This window comes from Antechinus flavipes, chromosome 6 (genome assembly GCF_016432865.1).
Source record: "Antechinus flavipes isolate AdamAnt ecotype Samford, QLD, Australia chromosome 6, AdamAnt_v2, whole genome shotgun sequence".
Taxonomy (NCBI): Eukaryota; Metazoa; Chordata; class Mammalia; order Dasyuromorphia; family Dasyuridae; genus Antechinus; species Antechinus flavipes.
Genome location: NC_067403.1, coordinates 80,388,873 through 80,409,821, shown reverse-complemented (window position 1 = coordinate 80,409,821; position 20,949 = coordinate 80,388,873).

Genomic DNA, 20,949 nt, shown 5'->3' with positions numbered 1-20,949 from the left:
AAGCATTGGCTATGGAGTCAGAGGGCCAATTGTTCAGTTGTTTCAATCGCATTCAACTCTTTGAGACCCTATTTGGGGTTTTCTTGGCAAAAATTTTGGAATGGTCTTGTGATACAGGAACCAACAGCCAGTGGCTGCTGGAGGTCTAACTCAGACCTGTAGAATGGATCTTTTTACGTGAGAGGCTGATGATGATACAAGGAGACTGAGGGGCTGTTGCTGTTCTCTGACCCCTCTCCTCTTCCCTCTAGCCTCCAAAGAACATCTGCGAAGGCTGCTTTGCAACTCCTTCAAGTTTATGATTCACAGCTGTGGAGGCTGTCGGAGAACTACCTGCCCCTTCACCCAGGCATGGTCCTTACCAGAATGGTTTGCCATTTCCTTCTCAAAATCATTTTACAGATGAGAAAAGTTAGGCAAATAGCCTTAAGCGACTTTTCTATATGTGCCTAATTTTCATATGTTAACCAGCATTTATTAAGCACTTATTATATCAGGCATTGTACTAAAATTTGGAAATGGGAAAAAAAGGCAAACATAAGTGACAGCTAATTAGCATCCGAAGACAGATTTGAACTCATAAAAAAATCAGTCTTCCTGATCCTTGGTCCTGCATTCTATGCCCTAGGTTGCCCCGTGGAGTCAGAGGACCTGGTTTCAAATTCAAGCTTTGCCACCTATCTGTATAAACTTGGGCAAATTATTTAGTCTCTCTGAGCCTTGATTTCTTCATCTGTAAAATGAAGGGAAGGGGAGGTGGACTAGATGGCTCCTAAGGAGCCTGCCAGGTCTAAATGATGATCCCCTCATCCTGATAGTCCTTTGCTTTCTCCAGTCTGACTGGAGTTACTTCCTCTTTGTCCCCATCTCTCTGGGTTATGAAATGAAAAATAAATGCTTGAGAGTAGAAATAAAGTTTTGAAGTCCTAAAAGGCCGACTTCCCAAGAGAAAACAGAATAAAATTTATTCCTCCCTTTTATGTGTTGTGCTAAGAGGTTTGATGTGCTAAATTATACTGACAAGTTTAGTCAAAAAAAGGTCAATCATAGAGCATTACCAAGGACAACTGCTTAATCAATAATCTCAGCCCTGCAGGGTTGTGAGATGGTGCAGGGACTATTAAAGCCAAGGTCATTTCTTGTTAAATAAAATAGCACACTGCTGCATATATCTCATTATTCTGGAAATGGCCAGTTGGAGGCCCAAAGGCTTCCTAAAGAATAAAGTTTAAAATAATAATGATGATGATGATGATGGTGATGGTGATGATGATGATAATAAAATTTTTAAATTACAAAAACAATAAAGCTTGCCTTCTAACTCCAGCCTTGAAGAGAAAGGCAGATTTAGCAATAATTCAGCCAGACCCAGGCAACACTTGAGGGAAAGGAGGAAAAACAGAAATAACTGCCTTGAAAATAGAGTTATATTTACTTTCTTTTTTGGATCTGATTTCTCTTGTCCATCAAGAGAATTGTATGAATATTTTATACATATTAGATTTAACATATATTGGATTGCTTGCCATCTAGGGGAGGAGGTGGGGGGAAAGAGGAGAAAATCTGAAACACAAGGCGATGCAAGGGTCAATGTTGTCAAATTATCTGTGCATATGTTTTGAAAATAAAAAGCTTTATAAAAAAAGAGTTAAAAAATCAAGAAAACTACTTACCTCATTTTAAATAGTTTTCTGAAAAGGGCTTAATTTTTTCTATAGGAAATGAAATAATTTCAGAAATCTTTTTGATCGTAGTTTTAGGAAAGTGGGCTAAATATTTCATTTTTAGCAAAATGACTGAAAATTAATGAATTAATTTAGAAAGGTTGCTGGAGGTTGGTAAAGAATTTCCTGTATATAAAAAACCTCATCTATAGCCTTGTTTTTATTTGTATCATTCAACAGGCATTTAGTAAGTGCCCACAGTATGCCCTATTCTAGACCCTGGGGATCCCTAGCGGAAAAAAAAAAAGGAAACACTTCTGTCTCTCAGATTAAAAAGTAAATCCAAAGTAATCTGAGGATACATGGTGGTTGTTGTTCATCCTTCCTCTTGAAGAGGATCAATGACATCATGAGGTTGATGTTTCTTGATTTGCTGTGAGCTGGATTTAAATGAAGCAAAGAAACAGAAAGTCATCAGCCTCACTCTCTCCTCCAGAATCAACAAAAAGTGATACCATTAATACCTGGGGGTTAAAGAAAGGTCTTGTGAAAGAGTAGAGATGAAGAGATGGGTCTATGGAAGGCTCCCAGAATCCTTCCCATAGAATAATCTATAATCATAGGTTACTATTTAATGTAGACAGGTACATTAAATGGAATTAGATCTATATATCTATATCTATACCTACATCTATCTATCTATCTATCTATCTATCTATCTATCTATCTATCTAGTAGTGGGTTGGGCCCAATAGTTTCATAGATTTAGCTAGAAGGGGCTTTAGAGTTCCTCCAGTATGAATTTTAGTAGCTAATGTTTATATAGTACTTAACTCATGCAGGGCCAGCACTCACAGGAAAAAGCGATCCAAGAACACTCTCAAAGTCTCTCTTAACAACTTTAGAATCGATTGTATGGCATGGGACAGGACAACCCATCGTGGAGAGCTCTCATCGGAGAAGGTGCTGTGCTCTATGAGCAAAGCCGAATTGAATTAGCTCCGAAGAAACACAAAGATGTAGAAAGTTAGAGGGAACCCCCCCCAAAAAATGTTCTCAGGGACTATTTAGGAACGACCTGTGGCAGAGCATTATGATCTTGTATTGGTCTGATTAGCCACAGTCAGACACACTGTAACTAACTCTAACATAGAGATGCCATTTTGTTCCTTTTCGAGGACAAAGGACAACAACCAACCAATCGATATAATATTTTAAGATTTACAAAGAGTTCTATAAATATTTTCATATGCATATTTGTGTATAAATATATATAGAGAGAATATATGTGTGTATTTACATGTATGCATATAAATATAATACACATATAACTATATTTATATACATATTCTATATATCTATAGAGGAAACAGTTGCAAAGAAGCTGTGGCTTCTCCAATGTTACACAGGCATCAGAGCTTGAATTCTGACTCTCAGGTTTTGGGGTTCCAAATGTAAAGTGCTTCCCACTGCCCCTTGTTTTAAAGAAGTTCATTACAGGGTTCAGCTTTTTGTTGAAATCTTAGACAATGAGTTGCCTCATCCACGATTAGTGAGAAATGAATATTGAGTCTGGGTTTAGGGGCTTTCCAGGGCTAGAATAACATGGCATCTGTAATTCCTAAAACTCATTCCTACCATTTCCCCTGGGTTTAGATGAGCTGTGCAAGAAATAGGTCAGAAAATGGACAGAAAATGGAACAAAAGAGTTATGGAAATATCCATTTCTCAAGGTCTAGCATGCCATCTGGTGGTCATTTGATATAAATCTGTTAGTCCTTTTCAATAGAGAAAGAGACAAAAGAATCAAATGTTGGGTTTTTTAAGGCTGCAGAAAAGGAAGCCGGGGAGGAGGGCCGTGGTCACAGTTTCTGTAGCTGTCCCTGAGACAACCAAGTGGAGAGAACACTGGACTGAGTTCAAATCCTATTTCAGACACTTACTAGCTGTGTGACTGCAGGCAAGGCACTTAATGTTTTTTAGCCTCAAATGCCCCACTTGTAAAATGAGGCTTAATCACAGCACCTGCCTCAGAGGGCTTTTGTGAGAATAAAATGAGGTGATCTCCAAAGCCCTTAACAAACTTCAAAACCCATCAAAATGTTGGTTGCGGCTGCTAATGGTTTTCATGGTAGGAGGACAAAAACAGAAAAAGCTTTGTTCCATCTCCCAAACCTTCCTTTATTCTTTCTCCAGCTTTAGAAGGACATTTTGGCCCCTCAGTAGAGGAGATAAGATCCCCATTAAAGTCTTTCACAGTCTGAGAAAAGGAGAAGTTTTGACTTGTTCCAACCCTCCCCCACCTCAACCTCCACCCCTTATTCCCCTGGAGATGTTAGAATGAAATGACACGTGGATAAACAAAAGAGAAAGCACCCTGAGAAGTCCTGCTTCTCCCTGGGATTGGGTTTCTTTCCAGCTTCAATGTTCAGGAGCTGGGGGGTGGGGTGGGGAAGACCACGTCTGCATGCCTTTTTTCCTTATAGAAATGACCTCATTGAGCTGAACTGAGCCTTAAAGGCCAGAGGTATCTCTTCTCAAATTTGGTATCAGCCCACCCAGTTTTTATTTAAGCCCTTCTGACCTCTCACTGGCTCTGGAATCCTTAAGGGTGAAAGAACACCATGAATTTGGCAGCCTCAAAGAAACTTTCTTTTGAACATGTAGGGCCAGCCCTGAATAATTTGTCTTCAAACACCCTCACTTTGTTTCACAACCCTGTCTTACTTGGCTAGTGAACTGGATTGGCTCTTAGAAAAATGGAATTCTAATGGAATGTCCCCTCTCCCAAAGAAACTAGACTTTTTTTCTTGGTGGAGCTTTTTGCTGTCAATTATCATCAACTTCTGTTGATTAAAGTCTCATAGGATTATAGATCTAGAGTCAAACAACTGGAAATAGAAGAGATACCCATCAATTGGGGAATGGCTGAACAAATTGTGGTGGTGAATGTAATGGAATACTGTTGTGCTCTAAGAAATGATGAGCAGCAAGCCATTCTCCAATTGATAAATGGTCAAAGGATAGGAACAGACAATTTTCAGACAAAGAAATTGAAACTATTTCTAGTCATATGAAAGAGTGTTCCAAATCATTATTGATCAGAGAAATGCAAATTAACTCAGCTCTGAGACAACCACTCCACACCTCTAAGATTAGCTAAAATGACAAGAAAAGATAATGCGGAATGTTGGAGGGGATGTGGGAAAACTGGGACACTGATACATTGTTGGTGGAATTGTGAACACATCCAGCCATTCTGGAGAGCAATTTGGAACTGTGCTCAAAAAGTTATCAAACTGTGCATATTCTTTGATCCAGCAGTGTTTCTACTGGATTATATCCCAAGAGATATTAAAGAAGGGAAAGGAACCCACATGTGCAAATGGCAGCTCTTTCTGTAGTGGCAAGAAACTGGAAACTGAGTGGATCCATCAGTTGGAGAATGGCTGAATAAGTTATGGTATATGAATGTTATGGAATATTATTGCTCTGTAAGAAATGACCACCAGGATGATTTCAGAGAGGCCTGGAGAGACTTATATGAACTGATGCTGAGTGAAATGAGCAGAACCAGGAGATCATTGTGCATGGCAACAGCAGGATTATACAATGATCAATTCTGATGGAAATGGCCCTCTTCAACAGTGAGATGATTCAAACCAGTTCCACTTGTGCAGTGATGGGGAGAGCTATCTATACCCAGAGAGAGGAGTGTGGGAACTGAGTGAGGACCACAACTTAGCATTCTTACTCTCTCTGTTGTGGTTTGCTTGTATTGGGTTTTCTTTCACAATTGTTTTTTTCTTTTTGATCTGATTTTTTTTTTGTGCAGCAAGATAGCTGTATAAATATGTATACAAATATTGGATTTAACATATATTTTAACATTTAATGTATTGGACTACATATCATCTAGGGAGGGGGAAGGGAAAGGGAGGGAAAATTTGAAACAGAAGGTTTTGCAAGAGTCAGTATTGAAAAATTATCCATGCATATGTTTTGTAAATAAAAAGCTTTAATTAATTTTTTTTAAATAATGAGCAGGTAGATTTTAGAAAACCTGGAAAGACTTACATGAACTGATACATAGTGAGCAAAAATTAGGAGAACATTGTATATAGTAGCAGCAACATTGTGTGAGGATCAACTATGATAGATTTAGGTTTTCTCAATAAGATAATGATCCAAGACAATTTGAAGACTTATGAAAATGCTATTCACACCCACAGAAAGAACTATGGAGTCTGAATACAGATTGAAGCAGACTATTTCCATTTTTTTATTTTTGTTTTTTTCTTTTTCATGGTTTTTCCTTTTTGTTCTGATTCTTTTCACTACAAGACTAATATGGAAATATGTTTAACATGATTGTACATGTATAGCCTACATTGTATTCCTTGCAGTTTGGGGGAAGGGATAAACAAGGGAGAAAAATTTGGAACTCAAAATCTTTCAAAAATGAATGTTGGAAATTATCTCCACATATAATTATTGGAGAAAAAAAATACTATTAAGTGAAAAAAAAAAAAGATTGAGAGCCAGAAAGGATTCAAGTTTATCTAGGCCTTTTCCTCTCCCCCTTCCAATTTTACAGATGACAAAACTGAAGACTGAACAAGTGTAATGAACTACTCAAGACTATACAAGGAATAATTGTCACATGCCCATAGTATGTCAAGTTCCTCTCACTTCCCATGTATGATTATTTCCACTGAAATCAAAGAAAAGATTGCTATTTGCATAATTGGGGCTTGAAAACTCAAAGGAAAGAAACTCTAATTAATTCTTGATATTATGAAGACTGAAAAAGAGAAAGATCTTTGGGTAGTCCTTTTAGTCACTCTGATGGCTATTATTTCTGTTTAGTATTTATGAGTTTGTTTATTTGGATCTGACACTTTATACATGTAAGAAATTCCTGGTGTGGAAAATCACTCCACAGATGATATTGGGTAACTGTCTGCAAGCCCTGAAATGTCTGGAGCCCTGAGAAGTGATTTGTCTGCAGTTAGTGACATGAGCATCTATGTCAGAAGCAGGACTTGCACAGAGTCCATTGTGATACTAAGCATGGTCCTCCACAAGGAATCAGTCAATAGTACAGCTAGTTCTATCCTTTTCAGGGCAGTTCAAGACAATTCTACTTAAAATATTTATTGCCATATAACTATTTTTGCAAGGCTGACAAAGGAGAAAGGAAGGAAAGAATGAAGGGGAAAAGGAAGGAAAGCTAGAAAGGAGGGAATAGAAGATAAGAAGGAAGGAAAGAAGGAAAAAGAAGGAAGGAAGGAAGGAAGGAAGGAAGGAAGGAAGGAAGGAAGGAAGGAAGGAAGGAAGGAAGGAAGGAAGGGAAAGAAGGAGAAGAAGAAAAGGGAAGAAAGAAAGAAGAAAAGAATGAAAAAGAAAAAAAGACAGCTTCTACTTTCAAAGGAAAAGATAAAATGTCTTGCCTTCAGTAAGTTTGTGGCAGAACTAGGACTGGGCCTAAGTTTTCTAATAGAGAACCTGTGGACTCTCTGCCCTCTACATCTTACAAATACCAACCATTTTACTGCCTGATAGAAGGGAGTCAAGCTTAAATGCCCAGAAAATTCAACCTGACTTTTTCTTACTGCTGATAAATTGAATCTTGTTTAGACTTGTCTGTGTTAAAATAAACAATTTGGCACCATAGGAATCAGGACCTTCATATTAACTGGAAGATGAAACAAGTACAACTCATAGAGATTCAGCACATTAATGAGGAAGTATTTTCTGGGGAAGAATCAGGAAAAATGTGAGGAATCACCAGGGAAATGACACTTTCCAGATCCAGTTTTGTCTAATTTTTCTCTGCTTGGACACTATTTGCATCAAATTTATTACTGAAGATCACCCCTTTTCATTTCCCAGCCCCATATTCCTCCTAACATTCACCAAAGACTTGACTTTGTTTTTCCAAGCCCTGGTCCTAAAATTTACTGTATTCTTCCCTTCTTTGGACCTCATTTTCCTCCTCTGTAAAAATAAGAATAAGGATGTCAGTTCCTTAAGGGCAAGGGTTGTTTTTCATTTTTTGATTCTCTATTCCTAGTGGCACAGTGCCTCACTCAAATATATGCTTAATAAATGTTTTTAACTGAATTTCATGGGGCTGAGATCACCCCATCAAATAAAATGGGGAAACTGCATAGTTCAGTAGATTTGGAGCCAGAGTACCTTTGTCCTCATGTACTACCTGAATGATTTTGAGCCGGGTACTTCTGTGCACTTCAGTTTCTTTATCTGTAAATTAGATTAGGGGACTATGAATGTCTGTTCCATCTCTATATCCAAAATCCTACCTCTAATTCTATTATCTTCCCCCAAACTCCTTTGCTTCTTTTCATTGTAATACTATTCTTCCAATCACCGAGGCTCAAATCCTTTCATTCATCTTCCTTCCCTTTCAAATTGAATTAGTTACCAGGTTCTATCGATTGTATCTTGATGCTATTTTCCCTCTTTTACCCTAATCTTTTTTGTGTGTTTTGTTATGGTTGTTGTTTTATGAGAGGCAATTGAGATTAGATGATTTGACTAGGGTCACACAGCTAGGAAGTGTCAGTGTCTGAGATCTGATCAGGTTCTGACTTCAGGGCTGGTGCTTTATGGACTGCATCATCCAAGTGCCCCTGCCTCTAGTTGTTCATTCTTGTCTCAACCACATCAATCTTTCCTCATTTTCCATCCTGATCATTTAACAACTTTCTAATTTGTCTTACTATATGGGTCTGACTTGTCACTGCTGCCCATGAGGTTTTTCCATTTGGAATATGGTTTGGGAGAGTGGCCCTAGAGCTGAGAGACTTCAAAGCATCCATCCTTTGACAAGTCCTGCCTTCCCACCTCCACAAAAGACCTTTGCCTCATCTATCTCTCCTTATTCATCTTGCCCTCTTTGTAGTAGTGATAACATTTATATGGTATCTTAAAGTTTTCAGGGCACTCCATAGATTTTTTTTTTTTTTTTTTTTTTGCTGAGGCATTTGGGGTTAAGTGACTTGCCCAGGGTTACACAGCTAGAACGTGTTAAATGACCAGATTTGAACTCAGGTCCTCCTGACTTCAGGGCTGGTGCTCTATCCACTGCACCACTTAGCTGCCCTTCCATAGATTTTCTTACTTGATTCCCACAAAACAGAAAGTGAAATAAGTGCTACTCGTATCCTCCTTATTTTAATATGAGACTCTTATAGTTCTGGAAGAGGACCATGACATCAGGGAGGTGATGTTGTGACTTGCAAGTGCATTGAATTTAAGTGAGGGAAGGCTGTGCAATCATCAGCCCCACTTTTTTCTCTGGAGCCATCTTGGGGCCAGTGGCAAGATATGGATCAAGACAATTAGATATGGCCCTGGATGCCGTGGAAAATCTTGGCATTTTTTTTTAAACTGAGACCAATAAATCTTAAAGGATGTTTCTAGGTTCACACAGCTAGCAACTAGATGAGAAAGGGTTTGAACTAGACTTTATTCACTAAATTCATCATCCCCATGTACACTAATAACAACAACAATAATAATGATGATGATGATAACACTCTAAAAATCCCAGCATTTATATTATGCTTTATAGTTTGCAAAGCACTTTACCTGTGTTAAGTCTTTTGATTCTCGTAACAACTTTTTGAAGTGGGTGCTATGATTATCCCCTTTTTTATAGATCAGGAGACTGAGGCATATAGGGAAGTCAAGTGACTTGTATAGGATCACATAGTTAAGCAAATGTCTGAGGTGATTTTGAATTCTAGTCTTTCTGACTCCAAATCCTCCATTCAATTCACTGTACCACAACTATGCTTCTATGTGATAGATAGATTATAAATTCTTTGAGGGATAGAGCTGTGTCATTGTTAAATTGTTTATCCCCACACTCATATATATTGTTTATTAGATGTTTGTTGAGTTGAATACATTGCAACAAAAATATAATAAAACAAACACAAAGAAATGCACTGCAAACTCTTTGAAAGCTGACATTATTATCATATTCATTTTCTCCAGCACCAAAATGATTTGCATGCAGTAAGCCCTTAATATGTGTTGCAGTGAATTAAATTGGAAGAAACTCAAAAAACACCTACGGAATTTGGCTATGAATAGAGTCATATCATTAGTACCCTTCTTTTCCCTGGAATAAAATGATACAGATCCAGAACAGTGCAAGGTTCAAAATGGAAGAAAAGAAATATGGTGAATCCTTTAGACCATATTTTGCCCATCTCATACAGTAAGTACTTAATATGTGTTGCAGTGAATTAAATTGGAAGAAATTCAAAACACCTACAGAATTTGGCTATGGATAGAGTTATCTCATTAGTACCCTACTTTTCCCTGGAATAAAATGATACAGATACGAGATAGTGCAAGATTCAACAAGGAAAAAAAGAAATATGGTGAATCTTCTAGAATATATTTTGCCCATCCCAGAATATCTGTTATTGGATTTAATACTGTTTGGTTAAAAAAAAAAAAGCAGAAAACATTGCCCAGAAGCCAAAGCTTAGGAGTTTACTGTATCTCAGTCTCCAGATCATGCCTGTGAGTCATGAAAATGAACATTCTCTAATTTCCTTTGATGATAAAGATGCTTGGGGAGGACTTATGGATGGATTAGTGTTAAAGAAGTGCTGAATGGTAGAAACATCACAGAACTTGGACTCGGATGCCCCAAGAATCTAATCCCAGAAGTGCTATAAAGTAAATGTATGATCTTCGGTATATCACTTCACTACATTGTTTTCTCATCTGTAAAATGGGGACTTTAGGCTAGATGATCTCTAAGGTGACTTCCAGCTTTCAAGTTTGGATTCTATAAGAGCAGTGGAACAGCTGATCTCTTCCAAACTGAGTGAGGAGAACACGTGCCTACTTTTGTGGAAAGGGCCTTTGATGACCACATTTGGAAGACGTCGACTTCCTACAACACTGCTGCCCAAATATGGTGCCAGGGCATTTGTGTGCTGTCTGGAGCATCGCATGTTACAGCCAGGTGTGTGGAGGATGGTATGTAGTGGCGTGTTTAGAATCTACAAAAGACAATGTTCGGATGGGTCAGTAAAAATGTTAATGAACTTTCCTTCTCCCCTCCCTTGCCCCTTCACTGAGCTCTCTATTCTCTCTCCCTCAGTTCCTTGGCATGAAAGTCAATGTATTGTGTATTATGTTTCATGTATTGTTGGATGGTAAGACTGATGAAGCACGTCTCTTTGGACACATGCCTTGTTAATTACATTATCTATTCCCTCCCGGTTCCCACAGTTCCTATTATCATTTTCGTTCATTTTTTCATGGGAATCTATATGTGTAGATGAACTCTGAGTTTGTTTGGCTGGCAGGAATAGACTTGTCATCCCAGGAGCAGGAGGATAGGATGGGTGTGCCTGATGCGAGGATGAAGGTTGGCAAACGTGAGCAGAATGATGAATGTTTTAGTAAGTCTGTGGACCCTGACAACCATCCTTTTTCACAGGAGACACGGATCTCCCGCACGTGCCCTTTACAGCGAGAGCCTCCACGACAAGGCTGAAATCAAACTGGGCAATTCAATGGCTTTGTGTATAAAATTGAGGCCACAGTTTAGAGATGGGACTATTCCAGAATTGGGTGTGATTCCAAAACATTCCAGTTCTCCTCCAGAGACCTGGATGCAGGCTGGCAACCAATGACTGATTATCACTAATCAGCCATTGCTCAGGAAAACTCTCCTGGAACACAAGAGTAGAGAGAGCCATGTTTGAGTAAATGGGACTTTCTTGGGGGATGAGGGGAGAGAGAGACAGAGAGAGAGAGAGAGAGAGAGAGAGAGAGAGAGAGAGAGAGAGAGAGAGAGAGAGAAGAGAAGAGAGAGAGAGAGAAGAGAGAGAGAAGAGAAGAGAGAGAGAAACAGGAGAAAGAGAGAGAGAGAGAGAGAGAGAGAGAGAGAGAGAGAGAGAGAGAGAGAGAGAGAGAGAGAGAGAGAGAGAGAGAGAGAGAGAAAGGAGAGAAGAGGGGAGGGGTTCTTTTGAGGAACAAACTGTGCCGAGTGACTAAACTAAAGGTGATGTAATAACTAATCTGAAGGCTTCCAACTGCTATAATTCTGTGTGAATAATTCTCATAATGACCCTTTACTCAGCAAGGATGGCATCCAGATAAGCAGACTGCTAGAGCCTTCTTGTCAGTTTATGTTAACACTACATGTATTACAAGTGAACATGCATGACGTAAGCCAGCCCCACAACATGACTGACACCTCCCCATTCGGTCCAAATGCCAGTAAAGGAAATGATGCAACAGGTACCTGTCCAGATCTAAAGATATCCAAGGTTCCTTCGTTTCCTCTTTGCTCCAGGGCCCTGAGCCTCTCCTCTCTTGCCTTATCCTCAGGCTACCCCTAGAATTTGTCTGGCTAGGACACAAATGCAGGATAAGTTTGGGGTTATTCTTCTGGTCATTAACAAGCAAGAGGTTTTGATAGGGAGGTTCCTAGAAGAAAGGAATCTTTTCGAGAACAAGAAATGGAGAGATATTTCAATGGCGATCAGAGAGGAGGGGAAATTATTAATTTGTAAGGTAAGGTAAATAAAGGTGGGAATGCAGTTTTTCAAAGAAATTCAGAGTGAATCAGTGGATGACAAAGGTTATGATCCTACATATATAAAACATAACAGGTGAAGTAGTCATCCTGATAATTTAAAAGTCCTCTTGGTAGTAAGGTGAAACCATCTCTTACAAAGGTCTCAGTTCCCAGAATGCTCTCCCTCCCCATTTCCTCTTTGCCTCCAGGCTTCCTTTAGGTCTCATCTAAAATCCCATCTTCTGCAGGAAGCCTTTCCTAATCTTTCTTCATGCTACTTCTACCTTCTCTCTGTTGGTTATTTCCAATCTATCCTGGAGATAACATCTTTGTACATAGTTGTTTGCAAATTGTTTTTCTCATTCTACTGTGAAGTCTCTGAGAGCAGGAGCTATCTTTTACCCTTCTTTATATTCCCAGGGCTCAGCACATGGGAGGTGCTTAATCAACCTTTATTGACTGATTGACATAGGGATCACAAATTTATGAAGCAGCTGGTGGTGCAATGGATAAAGCACTGGGAATGGAATCAGGGAGATTTATCTTCCTGGGCTCAAATCCTGGCTAAGTCGCTTAATCTTCTTTGCCTCAGTTTCCTCATCTATAAAATGACCTGGAAAAGGAAATGGCAAACTACTCCAATATCTTTGCCAAGAAAACCCCAAATGGAATTAGGAAAAGTCTGATATGACTGAAAAGACTGGACAAGAACAACAAAAGTCTAACTCGCTTCATTGTACAAATGATGAAATTGAGGTCTAAAGAAATAAAGTGATTTACCTGGGGTTCCTTAGGTCATAAGTAGCATGGAAGATGCTTAATAAATTTTTGTTGACTTTAGAATTCAATTAGTCCTACTTCCTCATTTTATAAAGAGAAATACTAGAAATTATTAGAGAAATAAAGTAATTTGTCAAAACTCACAAGGATTAATAAGTGGCGGAACAAAGATATGAATTCAGATCCTCCTTTGATACAAATATAGTGCCCTTTCTATTGCACTCTACTGCCTAGACAAACAAAGAAAAATGTAAAGATGCAAAAAGCCCTTTCCAAACGGGCATTGAAAAAATTTTTTAGATCAGTTGTTTGCTTTAAACCCTTTGTAAATTATTGCTTTATTAGCAAATGGTTAATTGCTAATTATCTGTTATTTTGAGAATGATTTTAGAAAATCGCAAATAAATATTTCCCCCTCTCACTTTATCTCACTATCTCTTCCTAGAATGTTCTGCTCCCTGACCTGTCTCTTAGTCTCAGCTCAAAGCTCACTTTCCAAACTCCCCACTATGAATGCCTTGTCTTTCCAATCACCTTGCAAATGAATAAGTATGGCATCTGTCTTACTTGTTTTCCCTGTAAGAGATGCTCATATTGGGGATAGAGGTTATCCTTTTGCCTTCCTTTTTATCCCCAGCATTTAGTATGGTGCTTACTGGTGCCCACAGTATTGCTATTATTGAGTCATTTAAGTCATGTCCAACTCTAGGTACCTCCATTTGTGTTTTTCTTGGCAAAATTACTGGAGTGATTTGCCATTTCCTTACATATAATAGGTAGATACTTAATAAATGTTTTCTGGTTGATTAATAGATAGCAAATAATTGATGTATTTCTGCTACCTTTCTCTAATTCAGCTAAAGAATATCCAAAGGGCAGGGAAGAAGATTTTAAAGACATGGTAACTTAACAAAGCCAATATGAGTAATATTGTGATGGCTCAACCAGAAGAGTTAATGGACAAGAGCTTGTCTGACATTATTAAGAAGCAAAGCATCATGGATTAGGAAGGATTAGTTTCACCATACTCTGTCATGATCAAACCACCTCTGGCTCCACATTTTAACTTAAGAGAGGAACATCCACAAGAGAGTGAAATGTATCAAGATGGCACCACATCAGTTGAAGGACTGGAGAGTGGTTCTTCTGAAGAAAAGAAGACATAGGAAGCACATGGTAGAATAGTCCAGAGGACTATTCAGAGAACTGTCATATAGATTAAACTTATTATTAGCTCCCACTCACCCCCACACCTAGTAGCTCTAGGAACCATGGGAAGAAGTTGCAAAGAGGTAAATGTAAGCTTGATATCAAGACACTTTCCTGCAAATAGAATGATCAGAAAGTAGAACAAGCAGCTCTGGAAATAATGAGTTCTTTTTCCATAGGAGTTTCAAGTGAAAGCTGAACAACCCCTTGTCTGGATATTGTAGAAGGGATTCTCAGCCAGCACTAATTGAATGAAATGGTGCTTAAGGTCTCTTTTCACTCTGAGATTCTATAACTGTCATTTATTAAGCATCTGTCCAAATGGACAGAAAGCTGTTTTCAGAGTCAGGAAGTCTTGGATTCAAATGCTACTGCATGTATGATCCTGGTCGAGTCAATCTCTCAGTGCCCTCAGGAATTCTGGGATTGCAAAGGACAGAGCAGATACTGTCCCGCATTATTCCAGAGAGATTTTTTTTTAAATAGGGAGTTTCTTTCATTTGTGAAATCAAAGCTTTTGGTCTTTAAAAAAAACCTACCTGGAGAAAATAAAATAAATGCATAAAAAGTTAAATACCCAAAGTGATCAATTACAGTTCAAGAAAATAATAGAAAACAATAACAAGAAAATCTATTAGATCCTCTATGTTTAATTATCAAGTAAAGATGGAAAGTTAGAATAATTTAAAGGAAAGAAAGAGTGAGCTGTGAGAAGGGTTTAGGAAGACTTTCTACAAAGAAAGAAGGGTTGAAAGAGAGATGGAGTACAGGGAACTTGAGAGGAGAGGAGTGGAATATATTCTAGGAGAGCAAAAGTCATTGAAAGGCCAACGAGTGGAATGATTTATAGGGAAGAAGCAGAAAGAAGAGAGGTATGGAAGATGATTGAATAATTGGGGATGAAACTGGAAAAACAATAGTCAGTTGATGGAATACATTGGATGCTATCATAAGGAGTCTGGACTTTTTCCTGTGGTTAATGAAAGACATGAATGGAGGAGTGATGTGATCTTTAGATCTCTAGCACCTAGTGGAGTGCCTGGCACATAGCAGTTGTTTGTTAACTGCCTCTTGATTGATTGATTAATAACCAAAGTAGTGAGAAACCAGGAGCAAGGAGATCAGTTAGGAAGTTACATCTATAGTCCTACCACAAAAATGGTGATAAGGCTCTTTTGTATAAGAAAATATTTTTAAAGGACCAATAAATAAGACTTGGTGACTAACTCCATATGGGAGTAAGAAGTCAAAAATAATTAATCGATTCATTCATACAACAAATACTTTTTGAGTGCCATACCCAATGAACTTTAATGGCTTTCTGTTACCTCCAGGTTCAAACATTAAATCCCCTGTTTGAATTTCAAAAACTATAACCTGACTTCATCTTACCTTTCCAGGCTTCTTCTGCTACCATCCTTATCTCCTCCCCCATTCTATTCCAACTAAAGACATTGACCTTCTTTTTGTTCTTCCTGACTTGGATTTTTTCCCTCACTGTTCCCCATGCCTGGAATTCTCTCCTTCCTCATCTACCTTCTTTCTTCTCTGTCTTCCTTCAAGTCCTAACTAAAATTCTATTTCCTACAAGAAGCTTTTCCTAATCCTCTTTAATGTAGTGCCTTCTCTTTTTTGATTATCTCCAACTTATCTTGTGCATATTATTAGTATGTAGTATCCTATATGTATATATGTAGAATGTATGTATCCTATGCATATTATTAGTATGTAGTTGTTTGAAGGTTGTCTCTCCTATCATATTATGTTCCTTGAGAACAAAGACTGTCTTTTGCCTTTTATTGTATCTCCAGTACTCAGCATGGTGCCTGGCACATAGTAGATACATAATAATTACTTATTGGCTACTGTTTACTACTATAGTAAGCATTGTTGAAGAAACAAAGAGCCAATTTTCTGCTTCTAAGTAGGATACAATCTAATAAAGAAGAAGAAATACAACAAGACAAGGTAGAACTTGAAAAGTACAATGAAAGATATGTAAACAGGGAACTATGTTTTCAGATGGCTCATCACACATGACCGGAAGATATCAATGGTGAGGTGACATTTTTTGGTGAGCCTTGAAGGATGGGTAGTAAAATTTAAACAGGTTGAGTTGGGTGAAGATTGGAGAGGGAAAGGAAGTTATTCCTGGCAGAAAAGTCAGATGTGGAAAAATGCAGGGTGTGTTTGGGAATAGCTTCAGTTTACTTTAGATGGATTTTAGGGCATGACAGAAAGGAATGATGGTAGGTGAGCATGTTGGGACCAGACTATGGAGGTCTTCATTGCAAGGCTAAGGCCTACATATTGGAGTGGATTGTTTTGTTGTTGTTCGTTGGGGTGGAATTGTACATTAGTAAGAAAACAATAACTTGTAGATTTGCAAAATATTTTACATGTATTACCTCACTTATCCCCTATCACTCAACTGAAAATTCAATCTAAGTAAGAATTGATTTGATCTTGTAGGTTGAGGGAAGTTGTCATGGAAGGCAGAAAATCAAAGATGACTTCAAGATAAATTTCTGAACCTATGTGATTGAGACACTGGCTGAGCAGACAGACAACTTGGTATAATGGCCTTAGAGGGAGGAAGACTTGATTCTGGTTCTTCCTCAGCCACCTCACTAGCTGTAGGACCAAGGGCAACACTCTCAGATTCCCAGTATCCCAGGTAACACTAAATTATAGAAAGAGTAACCAGCCAGAACTGATGGAGTTAATTTCACACTAGGAGTTTTTTTTTTTTTTTTTACATGAATGAAATTACAAATCCAAACCAGTAAAATAAATAAATAAATAAATGTCAGAATTTGCCAAGTTTTTTCTCTCTAATTTGTTTCTGAACACAACTGGTGGATCCCAGAATTGTAAGAAAGACAAAAATTTCTTGAGGTTTAAAGTTTCTGGGTAGCTCTGTTTAAAGTCAACCCCCCCCCCAAACCATTTACAATACAATTCATACTCGATTAGCTTTTCATGATTTTCCAAAACTTCTAGAAACCCCTCCAAAAGCCTAAACTGTTTCCTTTGAACAAAAAAAAATGCACTCTTTCTCAATACCTCCCTCCTCTTAATGCTCTGCCTCCTTCAGCCCATTTCCCTAGGGTTGGGCTGCTTCAGGAAATGACTATTTGTCAGGTGCCTGGGAGTCCATTAAGATATCTGGCCCCAACTTGTTAGGGGTGACTTCAGTGCAGAACCAAACCAACTGAACAGAGTGCTTTGCATTTGTATAGGCTTTTGTTTTTGCTTTTTAACATTTACTTTTATAAGATTTTGATTTTCATTTTTTTTCTCCTTCTCTCTTTTCCCCATCCCTAAGATGGCAAGCAATCTGATACAGGATTTTCAAGGAAAGATCTTCAAGTTTAGGTCCTCAATCTTACCAGCAACTCCTGAGGCTAATGGGAAGTAGACCTGTTTACTTTGGTTTTAAGAAGGAAATATTTCAGGATTATAGGATCTTTTTTTAAATAGCTTTTTATTTTTCAAAATATATGCAAAGATAGTTTTCAACATTCATCCTTGCAAAATCTTCTGTTTCAAATTTTTCTCTCTCCCTACCTCCCTGCCTCTTCTCCTAGACAGCATGTCAGGATTATGAGATCTTTTATTTAGAGCTAGAAGGGACTTTAGAATCCTATAGTCTGTTTGCTTCATTTTATAGTTTAGGAAACCGAGGCTCAGAGAAGTTACATGAACTGCCCCAAATCACACAGGTAAGGAGGGGGCAAAACTGGAATTTGAACCTGAGTGTTTTGCATCATTTCAACTCCACCATGCTGCTGTTTTTCCCTAAGCAAAATCTTGGAAATGAACTTGAAATTATGAATCCAATCTCAAAATCACTGTCCATTCTACAGAAATATCAAAAATTCTCTTTCCCTTCCCCTTTTCTAAATCATTAATAAAGAAGCACCATGGCAAAGTAGATAGAAGATTAGCCTTTGAGTCAGGAAGAAATGAATTAAAATTCTCTTTTTTTGTCACATTCTAGTTGTGGACATGTCAACCTTTCTGGGGCCCGAGTAATTCTTTCAAATTATTCATTACAGATGATTTAGGAATTTGCACTGGTGACCAATGGAATACCCTAAGGTGTTTTTAAAATTCTAACTCTAGACTCCTCTCACTTCCAAAAAAAAAAAAAAAGTGATGGTAGTCTTAAAAGCCTGTAAGCTCTCAAAAATCTAATTTTGCTTTAAGAATTGCTTTGGACAGCTCCAAAGTGAGTGAGCTAAGGGCACCATTTGAGATGAGCTTAAATAACTGGAGATTTTGTCTTTCTCTTGGCCATCTTGTTTCTTAATGTAGGTAGCTTGGTAAACAGGACCTCTAAAAAGTGGGGGAGAACCCAAGGGAGGGAGGATAACAAAACTTTTTATTATCACTCTTCTTTAAATAATAAAATGGATTAAGAATTCTGACTTGGGGCCATATAGATGAGGAACTAGGTCACTCTGCAGATTCCCTGCTTCCCTAATCCCCAGCAAACACCTTTACCTCCCAATAGTGTAGCCCAGCCTAGGGAGTAGTAACTACCTAGTCACGAGGCTCACCCCCATGCCAACTCCCAGCTCCTTTCGAGGTAGTCTCAGTTAATCTGAAAGGTTGACTACCAGCCAAAGGGAACAGTTATATAATGCTAAAAGTTTAAGCTTGGGAGAAAAACATACAACCACACATAAATATATACACATATAAACTGAAGGCAGCAAAAAAAGGGAAAGCCACAAGATTGGACAATGTTTTAAGGCTTCATGTTTTGTTTCATTATAAAGCAATAGAGATGGGTTAATTATTACCGCTCCCTTTTTCTGGGGGCTATACAAATGACCCTGGCATCAAATTAACTGCAAATTGTGTGCTGCAGAATTACCAAGACAATCTTGGCTCCAAAAATAGGGTGTGAAAAAATATCTCCTCCCTTGCAGAGGTTGGGAGTCCACATATGAGGAAGTTTGCATATGTGGTCAAGTATGTACATATATATATATATGTATGTATGTATGTATATGTATATGTATATTGCAGATTTTCCTTCTTTTTCCTTTTTAAAAAATCTGTTATAAAAGATGGTTCTTTGGGAATAGTTAAAGGGAGTTACAAGGGGAAATTTAAATGACATAAAAACAAAATATATCAATAAAATGTAAAAAGCAAGGTGTATATATGCATACATATATGAAGGATAGTATATATACATATACATAGTCTATATGTGAAATATAGTATATATAAAAATACATATGTATATATAATATACTATGTATATGTATATATTTAAATATATTATGTTTAATTATTTAACATATTTAAAGCTTAAAATAATTTCAGAAGATTAAATGCTACAAACTTTGGATACATCATTAGAAAGTCTGTTTATCTTGTCTATTCATTCAGTTTTATAAATATTAAATAATAGGCATTAAATTTAATTTTCTGTATGACACTTTCTCAGATGGGCAGATTGAAGGAGATTGGGGGATGGATTCTCTTGCTTGGCCACCTCAGTCTCCATGATACTTTTTATTGTGGAGGTCATGTCAAAACTGCCATGTATGCATCAAAATCTTGTTCTTGGGATGAACTTAAGACCAGAATAACATGGGCGATCTATTCAGTTGTTGAGGTGATGAAAAGTTTTACAAAGTTTGAAAATCAATGAGGGCTTCTTAAACTTTTTTCTTTTACAACTACTTTTCATCCAAGAAATTTTTATATGATCCTGGATATATAGGCATATAAAATAGGTACAGAAATCAAACATTTAAATTTTTTTGTTTTTTGCTGAGGCAATTAGGGTTAAGTGACTAGCCCAGGGTCACACATCTACGGAAATGTTAAGTGCCTGAGGACAGATTTAAACTCAAGATCCAGAAATGGGGGACAGCCTTTGTAAAAGCAAAGAGAGTGGGAAATAGAATATCATGTATGGTAGAATAGCAAGTAGGCTAATTTGACTCGAAGTTTGAGAGATATGGGAGGAGCACTGTCAGATAGGTGTCTGCCCTTGATTTTTGTTTTCCTTTATTTATCTAGATTTTTTTTATTTTTTTATTTTTTTGCTGAAGCAATTGGGATTAAGTGACTTGCTGGGGGTCACACAACTAGAAAGTATTAAGTGTCTGAGGTCAAATTTGAACTCAAGTCCTTTTGACTTCAGGGTTGGGGTTCTATCCACTGTGCCACCTTGCTGTCCCAGCAAATAGATTTTAATAACATGTACAACAAAATAGTGATGAAGATCACGTTGAAAATATGAAGATAAGCAGGCCATATAACTTTTATAGATACAGCTGAGAGGAGAATTCTTTGTAAAATGAGATAGAGATGATTATAAAAGATTAAATGCCTACTTTCAAATACATGAAATTGATAAATAATGATTAAAGTATTTATACACTTTTACCTAGATATTCCACTGCTAAGGAGGCCAATGAAAAAAAGAGATATCCCACAAGTATTATAATATTTTAGCACTTTTTTTTTGTAATAGCAAAGATCTGGAAACAATAGTAGATGTTCATGGAGTAGAGAATAGCTAAACAAATTATAGTGACATGAATGTAATGAAATATTACAGGGCTGTAAGAAATGACAAACATGATGAAATCAGAAGAGCATGGGAAGGGTTGTCCACAGTAGGCAAAAAAACTCTGGCCACAAAGCTGATATGGTATTCATCAGATAGCAAATAACTTTTCA